Here is an 11162-nt window from a genome sequence, read left to right on the forward strand (position 1 = left end):
TGTTGGTTTCCTGAGCATTTCCCTTCATTTCAATTAGTTTAGCCTTCATATGTTCCTCTAATTCGTGGCTAAAATCAACCAGTTCTGTGAGCATCCTGATCACCAGTGTCTTGAATTGTGCATCTGAGAGGTTCGCTATTTCTTTTCGCTTAGAGTTATAGGCTCTGGAGCTTTGAGTTCTTCTTGAGCCATATTTTGGACTGTTCATGCTTGTTATGTATGAGGAGCAGAGCCCTCGGTGTTCACCAGGGCCGGGCCACTCAGTTGCTGGGTTGTGATGCTATATGTGGGGGTGGGGCCAAAGGAAAGCAATCGCGGGCCCCCTCTGCTGCCTCCTGCCGCCACTGCTGGGCCTGCGCGGTCCGTCTCACTGTGCACGAATGTGCGACTGCACTCAGCCCGCCTCTGCTGGGTTTGCTGCTGGGGGCTGCACAGTCCGTCTCAATGCTCATTCCCCTGCTGGTTTATCTGCACGCGAATGTGTGACCGCAGCCAGCCCGCCGCCCCATGCCCTCACTTGGTCAGCCCGACATGGGGCTGCATGGGCGCCTGGGGTCGAGGGATCTTTCTTGCCTGTCCCTGCTCTGCTGCTGGCTCCGCCCCTCTTACCCATCTGGTTGAATGGTTGGTTGTTGTCGGACTTGTGTATAGTTCAATTTTCTGTTCTTTGGCTGCGTCTTTGTTCTCCAAACTTTTGTTGTATTGAAACTTGGTTGTGGGAGAAGGCACAGTGTATCCACCTGCGCCTCCATCTTGGCGGAAGTCCTGTTTATTCTTTCCTTTATATCCCTTGCTGTAGGGGACGTATCAGTAAAAAAAGTTGCTGCGTGAAATATCTGAGATTTTCTTGCCAATGTTCTCCTCTAGGACTTTAATGGTGTTATGGCTTATATTTAAGTCTTTTATCCACCTTGAATTTATTTTGGTGTGTGGTGTAAGTTGGTGCTTGAGTTTCATTTTTTTACATGTAGCTATCCAGTTCTGCCAACACCATTTGTTAAAGAGGCTATTATTACTCCATTCTATGTTGCTGCCCCCTTTGTTGAATATTAATTGGCTGTAGAGATTTGGGTTTATTTCTGGGCTCTCTGTTCTGTTCCATTGGTCTTTGTGCCTGTTTTTATGCCAGTACCAGGCTGTTTTGATTACAGTGGCCTTGTAATACAGTTTGGTATCAGGTACTGTGCTCCTTCCAACCTTGTTCTTCTTTCTCAAAATTGCAGCTGCTATTCAGGGTCGTTTATGGTTCCATATAAATTTTTGAAGTGTTCTATGTCTGTGAAGTATGACATTGGTACTTTAATAGGTATTGCATTGAATCTATAAATTGCTTTGGGTAGTATGGACATTTTGATGATGTGAATTCTTCCAATCCATGAACATGGTATGTGTTTCCATTTGTTTGTCTTCCTTGATTTTTTTCTTCAGTCTTGTGTAGTTTTCTATATACAGGTCTTTTACATCCTTGGTTGTTTATTCCTAGGTATTTTATTTTTCCAAGTAAAATATTTTTTAAAAAAGAATTAAAAAGGAAGAGAAAATCCAGAACAGGCCCAAATTACCTGATAACTTTATGATAAAGTGGTGTTTTAATTTAGGAAGAAAGTAGTGGATTCAGTAGGGCTAGTCAGGTATCTGAAGGAAAATAGACTTTCTGCCTTACACCAAATACAAAAATACATTCTAGATGAATTATAGATTTACAATTAAAATATCATTTAAGAAATCTGGAGTAGGGCAGACTTAACCAAGTCAGGCTGGAAATCCACAAGATGTAAAGAAAGAGACAGATATTTTACAAGCTTTCCAAATGTTGTAACAGATACAACAGATGTAATATCCCTAAAAATGCATATAAAGGTTGATAAGAAAATATCTCCCCAAAATCGATTAAGGATGAAAGTTCACAAAAGAGGAAACCCAAATGGCCAATAAGTATGAAAAACTATTCCACTTCAGTAGCAGCTGGGGCATGCAAACACCTCAAAACAAAAATGAAAACTCACTTTTCAGTGAAGCTGGTGCCTGAACTAAGGTTGGGGAGGGTTTCAGAAAAGCTTGGCTTCGAGGACATTCAGGCCACAGAGAACTAGAAGAGGACTCCATCTCTCTCTGGCAATCTCTCTCCCTCCCTGCCTTCACACACACACTAAATGTGGAAAGTAAAGCACACTGATAAATAAAGAAAAACAAATCAGTCTTGACTAGTGTAGGTCAGTGAGTTGGGTGACATCCCTCAAACCAAAGTGTCACTGCTTGGGTTGCAGGCCAGGTATCCCGTTGGGTGAGTGTGAAAGGCAGCCAATCAATGTTTTTCTCCCTCTCTCCCTCCCATCCCCTCCCTTTAAAATGATAAATAAATATAATCTTTAAGAAAAAAAAGAAACACAAATTAAATTGAAAATATAATATTCACTCATGTAATTTGTAAAGAATTTTATAAATAATTATTTAGATGAGAGAATAAACACACACATATATATAGTGATGGAAAAAACATAAGATGGTACAATTTTCTGGAAATCAATGTGCTAAAAATCATGAAAATGCACATATCCCTTGGCTCTGCAATTCTACGTGCGTGCATTCATCCTCAGGAAACAGAAACTAGCTCCGAGATGCACAGACAGATGTTTGATGGGTAGCACGGATATGAGGGGAAACAGAATCAACAGGCTAGAGCAATGATCTCCTGACTTTGATTCTTCAATAATACATTTGTTCTGAGTGCTAATATATACAGTATAAAGCATATGCATAAAAAGATATTTAATAAAAAGATATTTTACAAGGATAAATAGAAATTCTAACATTTGCTTTCCTCACATCAATGTGGGCATTTCCCACCTTGAGCATTTCCAGGAGGACACAGTGCTTATCCTGTGGACCACAGGCAGTCTCCGTGGGAAAAGTGTCTGAAGTTAGCTGGGGTAAAGGGAATGTGTGAAGTCAGTGAAAAGTGAAGCAGTCAGACTTTACAGAGAGACAGGCTGACCAGGCTGAAAGAACTACAGAATGTTTATGTTCCTGGGACCACAAGAGGTGGGGGAATGCAAACATAGATAGATCTTGTTTGATCAGTGTGTTAAGGTCTTGGTCACAGCTGAATCCTGCATGCACCCTCTCACTCTTCTCTCTGCCCCACCTCCTCACTAGCAGGGATCCAGTCCCATGATGATAGTCTGAAAAGGAAAATCCACATAGAAGTGAAGCCAACAGTAATTAAAAGCTGAAGACACGTGGTCTACTCAAGAGCACATTGAGAGCTCAAGACCTTCCCCCGAAGGTCTTCACACTTTGGAAGAGGCAAGATCATAAGGGAAAGAATCCTAGTTATCTTTAAAGAGTTAATAAGAGCCTGTGAGCTGAAAATTAAGTTTTATTTCTCCTGCTGATTTGGATAGATATGGGCAACGAATTGCCGGTTGCTGCCGAGGAGGTAATGCCAGGAAACAGCAAGTGAGTACTCCTGGAACCCATGCATTAGCCTGGGACTGGAGCAACTGCAGCATCCTGTCACCCAGGCTGCTCTCCCAGCCCTGGGAGGGATGATGGAGGAAGAACAGTGACCAATAAATCATCCTGGAGCTTCCCATCGGCCACTGTCCTTGGGCTTGAGCTTTAGATAAGTGACAGGTGAAAGGACTTGGGTTTCCACTAACTATAGCCTAAAGTTGAGTCTAACTTTAGGAAGTTTGTGCAGGCTTTAGAATTGCTTTGTTCTTTTATGAATTCAGAAGATATAAAACAAAGGTGTAGCAAATACCCCCTCAAATTCCTTAAGAGAGAATGAACATGAATATTGTGTGAGGTAGCTTCCAGGATGAGCAACCGACAGGGAAAGTGGCTCCATGTGGAGGGATGCCCACTGGTCTGCTGTCCAGGTACCAGCTCACTCATGCACTAGGTTGCCATCGATGGCATCTGATGCCCACTCAACCTTAGCCAGAGACACACAACTGGTATAGACCCTTGCTTCCTCTGAAACAAGTGTGAAAACACCACTCTCTGAGGGGATGGCAGAGGAGACTCCAGCTGGGAGTTTCTAGGGCCCACTACGTGTTCCAACTTCTGCCAGTGACCTCCTGTCAAGAGATACTTACAATAGGTTAGTTTAGGAAGTCACTGGAAATTCAATGAGTGGCTGGTTAAAAGTTTAACACACCATGAAAAGTAAAATTCTTCTGTACCAGTAATAACCAGTCACAAAGTGCAGAAAAAGATCCCATTCGCAAGGAGAAAAAAAAGCTAGCCAGACAAAGCCATCACAAACTGCCATTTATACTGTTTCTATACAGAGAACAGCATGAAACGTAACTGAGGAGCATTAAAAGTACAAATCAAATTAGTGCAACATGCCACTTTCCTAGATGATAAAGCTCATTACTATAAAAATTTATTTCCCTCAAGTTAATTTATAAACCCGATATGCTTTCAGTCAATACCCAAGCATGATTATATATCCCACTTGATATACTAATTCTAAAAGTCACCTGGAACATAAAATGAATGATAAAAATGAGGGGGGTTGACTCTCTATAACTTTATTGATTTTTTAGAGAGTAAGAAAGAGAAACGTTGAGTTGTTGCACTCATATGTGCCCTGACTGGGATGGAGCTTGGAAAATACAACCTTGTAGTATCAATGTTACAGGAGAAACTCCCAGCAACTTGGTTCTTCTTGCCAACTCAATAAAGAATTACAGGCCAGCAAGCCTACTAGTATGCAAGCAAAATGTATTAATGCTAAGTTCAAACAGGAAAGCAAAAGCAAGAGTGGCTAGAGTAAGGGTGGCCAGAGGCCAGGTGACCGGCACCCAGATGGCCACAGGCGAGAGAGGTGGCCAGGGGCCTCCAGCCAGAGGTCCCCCATGTAGCAAGAAAGATCCAAGAGAATCCTTTGTTCTGAGGACATATACAGTTGGCAGGGTGGAGGTAAAGAAGTTACATATTGATTGACAGGTAAAGGTGGTACCAACTTTCCCAGGGAGATGTGACTATCCAAACGTAGTTATGGGTATGGGTCTGTTAGCCTGAATCCTTATCTTGATCTAGAGTCTATTTGTTCATTTTGCATAAGTGACAGGAGGCAGGCAGTTAACCAAGTTGTTTTATGGGTTTTCCCTTGGGGAATTGTGGACCCCCTCCCCTTTTCCCCTTCCACCTTTGATTAGTACAGTCTCAAGGTTTTCCTTTTCCCAGCTAGTGGAGATGATACACACAGACTTTCTAGGACCCTCTCCTACACTATCATAGTTTTGCTTGTTTGGGATGCCTGGCAGCCTTATCGGACCAGGTTCAGGATTACTGAGTCAGCGGGTGAGCTTTTGCTTTCCGCCCCCTGTATTAAGTTCTTTGTTAAATTACAATGGTGAAGGCCCTTCCTTTATTTCCTCCCTGACCACTCATTTCACCTTAACTGGATGACACTCTAACCAACTGATCTACCTGGCCAGAGCAATTTTAAAGTACATCATAAAGCTTGAGGGATTTAAAAATAGTGTGGTATTTGTGGAACTACAGAAAAATGGATTAAAAGAACAAATGAAGAATCCACAAACAACCCCACTTAGTAAACACTGCATTTGAAACCTGTAAGGAAGGGCTGGATTTGTCAATAGAAAAGTTGATGCAATTGTTTTCTATTTTGTGGATGGGGATCTAAACTCCTACTTCCTCCCACTGGCCAAAATAAAAATTAAAAACTACCTGGAAATAAATCTAGGTAAATTAAAGGTCTACATGTAAAAAAAGGAAAAAAAAACAAAACTATAAAAGCTGTAAAAGAAAATATAGGCATATATGCGAACACACTTCATAAGGAAAATATTCTCTAACAAGGCATAAATCACAAGAAAACCAGAAAATATAAAAGTCAGAACACCATAATGGAAAAGATGACTAATAAATTTGAACCCATCAAAATCTAAAACTCTAATAAGTAAAAGTAGAACAATTGAATTTGAAACAGAATGTTTATAAAATATATTAACAGCAACATAAGGAGCTCCAAAAATTAATTTAAAAATATAGTATCTGAAATACTTTTTTATTTTATATTATTTATTTTTAGAGAAAGGGGAAGGGAGGGGGAAAGAGATATAGAGAAACATCAATGTGTAAGAGAAACATCAATTGGTAGCCTAAAACCCAGGCATGTGCCATGACCAGAAGTCAAACTGTGATGTTTCTGTTCACAGGCCGAGGCTCAATCCACTGAGCAACATTAGCCAGGGCTGAAACACTGTTTTTACTATTTTTAAATTGGTAGATGAAAAATTGCCCCAAAGAAAAACTGGCAAAGGACATGAGTAAGCAACTGACAGAACAGGAAATAAAAATGGCCCCAAAATGTAAAATGATGCTCAATCTCACAGGTAATCAGAAAAATGGAAACTTAAAAAATGAAATGTTTTGCCCAACAGCTTGGTCATAATTAAAAAGATTAAAAACATCACATTTTGAGCCCTGGCTGGTGTAGCTCAGTGGACTGAGCGCGGGCCTGTGAACCAGAGGATCGTGGTTCGATTCCCAGTCAGGGCACATGCCTGGGTTGCAGGCTGGTTCCCTGCAGGCCAACTCCCAGCAGGGGGACACACGAAAGGCAACCATACATTGATGTATGATACATTGATGTTTCTCTCCCTCTCCTTCCCCTCTAAAGATAAATAAATAAATAAAATCTTAAAAAAAAAAAAAGACATCACATTCCGGTGAGGGCACCAACAGGACTGATGGGTATGTTAGAAGCTGGTATACATTCTGAGGGCAACTTAGCAGTGTATTTTTTTAAATATATTTTATTGATTACGCTATTACACTTGTCTCATTTCCCCCCATTTCATTCCCCTTCACCCTGCACAACCTCTCCCACCCACATTCCCCCCCTTTAGTTCATGTCCATGTGTCATACTTAGTTCTTTAGCTTCTCCATTTCCCACACTACTCTTGCCCTCCCCCTGTCTATTTTCTACCTACCAACTACGCTACTTATTCTCTGTACCTATTCCCCCTTTCTCCTCCTCCCACTCCCCGGTTGCTAACCCTCCATGTGATCTCCATTTCTGTGGTTCTGTTCCTGTTCTAGTTGTTTGCTTAGCTTGTTTTGTTTTAATTTTAGGTATGATTGTTAATAATTGTCAGTTTGCTGTCATTTTACTGTACATGTTTTTTTATCTTCTTTTTCTTAGATAAGTCCCTTTAACATTTCATATAATAAAGGCTTGGTGATGATGAACTTCTTGAACTTGACCTTATCTGAGAAGCACTTTATCTGCCCTTCCATTCTAAATGAAAGCTTTGCTGGATAGAGCAATCTTGGCTGTAGGTCCTTGCCTGTCACAACTTGGAATACTTTTTTCCAGCCCCTTCTTGCCTGTAAGGTCTCTTTTGAGAAATCAGCTGACAGTCTGATGGGAACTCCTTTGTAGGTGACTGTCTTTATCTTTTTTTTTTTTAAGATTTTATTTATCTATCTTTAGAGGGGAAAGGAAGGAGAGGGAGAAATATCAATGTGTGGTTGCTTCTCATGTATCCCCTGGTGGGAACTGGCCTACAACCCAGGCATGTGCCCGGACTGGGAATCGAAACACAGTTGTTTGGTTCACAGGCCCATGCTCAATACACTGAGCTATACTAGCTAGGGCTAGAATTCTCTCTTTATCTTTAATCTTGGCTAATGTAATTATGATGTGCCTTGATATGTTCTTCCTTGGGTCCAACTTCTTTGGGACTCTCTGAGCTTCCTGGACTTCCTGAAAGTCTATTTCCTTGGCCAGATTGGAGAAGTTCTCTATTATTTGTTCAGGTAAGTTTTCCACTTATTGCTCTTCCTCTTCCCCTTCTGGTACCCCTATAATTCAAATGCTGGAACATGTCCTGAAGGTTCCTAAGCCTCTCCTCATTTTTTGACATCTTATTTATTTTTTTAAATATATTTTATTGATTATGCCATTACAGTTCTCCCATTCCCCGCCCTTCACTCCCCTCCACCCTGCACACCCCTCCTCCCACCATTCCCAACCTTTCATTCATGTCCATGTGTCACAAGTTCTTTAGATTCTGTATTTCCCATAGTATTCCTGCCCTCCCCCCATCTATTTTCTACCTACCATCTATGCTACTTATTCTCTGTACCTTATCCCCCCTTCTCCTCCTCCCACTCCCCTGTTGCTAACCTTCCATGTGATCTCCATTTCTATGGTTCTGCTCCTGATCTAGCTGTCCTCTTAGTTTGCTTTTGTTTTAGGTGTGGTTGTTAATAACTGTGAGTTTGCTGTCCTTTCACTGTTCATATTTTTCATCTTCTTTTTCTTAGATAAGTCCCTTTAACATTTCATATAATAAGGGCTTGGTGATGATGAACTCCTTGAACTTGACCTTATCTAGAAGCATTTTATCTGACCTTCCATTCTAAATGAAAGCTTTGCTGGATAGAGCAATCTTGGATGTAGGTCTTTGGATTTCATGACTTGGAATACTTCTTTCCAGCCCCTTCTTGCCTCTAATGTGTCTTTTGAGAAATCCGCTGACAGTTTAATGAGAACTCCTTTGTAGGTGACTGTCCCCTTATCTCTTGCTGCTTCTAGGATTCTCTCCTTCATTTTAATCTTGGCTAGTGGAATTATGATGTGCCTTGGTGTGTTCCTTCTTGGGTCCAACTTCTTTGGGACTCTCTGAGCTTCCTGAATTTCCTGGAAGTCTATTTCCTTTGCCAGACTGGGGAAGTTCTCCTTTATTTTTTGTTCAAATAAATTTTCCACTCGTGGCTGTTTCTCTACCCCTTCTGGTACCCTATAATTCAGATGTTGGAATGTTCAAAGATGTCCTGGAGGTTCCTAAGCCTCTCCTCATTTTTTTGAATTCTTGTCACTTCACTTTTTCCTGTTTGGTCATTTCTTCCTTCCTTCTGGTCCACCCCCTTGATTTGAGTCCCAGTTTCCTTTCCATCACTATTGGTTTCCTGTGCACATGCCTTCATTTCAATTAGTTTAGCCTTCATATGTTCCTCTAATTTGTGGCTGAAATCAACCAGTTCTGTGAGCATCCTGATCACCAGTATTTTGAATTGTGCATCGGAAAGGCTGGCTATTTCTTGGTCACTTAGAATTATAGGCTCTGGGGCTTTGAGCTGTTCTTGAGTCATAATGTTTGGTCTGTTTGCACCGGTTATGTTTGAGGGGCGGAGCCTTAAGTGTTCACCAGGGCCAGGCGACCCAGTCGCTGGGTTGTGATGCAGTCTGACTGAGTGGTTTGTTGTTTTCAGACTTCTGTACAGTTCAATTTTCACTGTTTTGGCTGTGTTTTTGTTTCTCAAACTTAGCTGTCTTTAAATTTAGTTGTGGGACGGGGCACAGTGTTTCCACCTACACCTCCATCTTGGCCAGAAGATGTTTCCCTCTCTTCATTTTTTAAAATTCTTGTTTCTTCATTCTTTTCTGTTTGGTTGTTTTCTTCTTTTGGACCACTCCATTGATTTGAGTCCCAGTTTCCTTCCCATTACTATTGGTTCCCTGTGCATTTCTCTTCATTTCACTTAGCATAGCCTTCATTTTTTCATCTACTTTGCGACCGTATTCAACTAATTTTGTGAGCATCCTGATCACCAGTGCTTTGAACTGTGCATCTGATAGGTTGGCTACCTCTTTGTTACTTAGTTCTATTTTTTCTGGAGCTTTGATGTGTTCTTTTGTTTGGGCCAGTTTTTTGTCTTGATGCACCTGTTATGTAGTGAGGGGCAGAGCCTTAGGTGTTCACCAGGGTGGGTAACACACACACACGTTGCTGGGTTGTGATGCTATAGGTGGGGCAGGGGTCTGAGAAGGACACCTGCAATGGTGCTTGCTCTGTTCTCTGCCAGATTTCAGTCACTTCCCCCATGCAAATTGGGCCCTTCTAGTGCTGATTTCTGGTGAGTGGGTTTGTGTATGTTCTAGGACCCTGTGGGTCTCTCCAACAAATTCTTCTGTGAGGCCGGGAGTTTCTCCTGGTACCTCAGCCCCCACAGGTGTTTCCAATCAGTGTTTTAAGGCTTTATTTCCCTGCACTGGGATCCTGGGTTGCACAATCTGTCTCACCTCCCTGTTTCACCTGGTTTATCTGCGCATGAATGTGGGACCGCCTGGCCTGCCAGCCGCCTTGTGCACCATACCCCTCCACAATCCACCTCCTCGCTGGGTCTGCCAGCCGCTCAATCCCGCCCCTCCTACTTGTCTAGATGAATGTTTCTACTTTAACTCCTTGGTTGTCGGACTTCCATACAGTTTAATTTTCTGTCAACACTGATTGTTTTTTGTTTCTAAATTTTTGTTGTTCTTATTTTGGTTGTGTGAGGAGGCACAGTGTGTCTACCTACACCTCCATCTTGGCTGGAAGTTTTAGCAGTGTTTTTAATATTTAAAATATGCATATCTTCAATTCCTTTTCTATATCCTCAAAGAATACACACGTATATAGAGAAGGAAGTAAGAAGATCTTCATTGCTAACACTCACTATAAAGCAAACACTGGAAACCCCAATTTCCATGAAAAAATGGTTAAATAAATTAAATCCATACTATGCATTTCTATGTAACAGCTAATAACAAGAATATGTATATTGATATGAAAACATCAAGATTTTTCTGAAATAGGATTTAGGTCTTTCATATCATAAAATCTTTTTTTAAAGATTTTATTTATTTATCTTTAGAGGGGAAGGGAAGGAGAGAAGGACAGAAGTATCAATGCATGGTTGCCTCTCATGAGTTCCCTTCTGGGAACTGGCCTGCAACCCAGGCATGTACCCTGACTGGGAATCAAACCGTGATCGTGTGGTTCCCAGGCCCACGCTCAATCCACTGAGCTACGTCAGCCAGGGCAGAAAACATTAAGATGTTTTTAAACAAAAATGGAAGTTGTAGAACAAAAGGTATAATATGATGTCATTTATGTTTTTAAGATACACAAAACTATGTATTTCTACATAGTATTGCAATTGGCAAGGTGGGCATATCAGAGGGGACATTCACTGTATCAGAATATACTTGTTTCACTTATATCATTACCAGCTCCTTCCTCCTCAAAGTCTGAATCTAGCAGTCTGCCAACAGACTGTCAATGACACAGAAGAAGTGATGACCACTAGGAACACCAGTCCATATCCCCGCTTCCTGCAGGGCCAA

This window comes from Sturnira hondurensis, unplaced genomic scaffold (assembly GCF_014824575.4).
Source record: "Sturnira hondurensis isolate 20B ecotype Veracruz unplaced genomic scaffold, ASM1482457v3 Scaffold0018097, whole genome shotgun sequence".
NCBI classification, from domain to species: Eukaryota; Metazoa; Chordata; class Mammalia; order Chiroptera; family Phyllostomidae; genus Sturnira; species Sturnira hondurensis.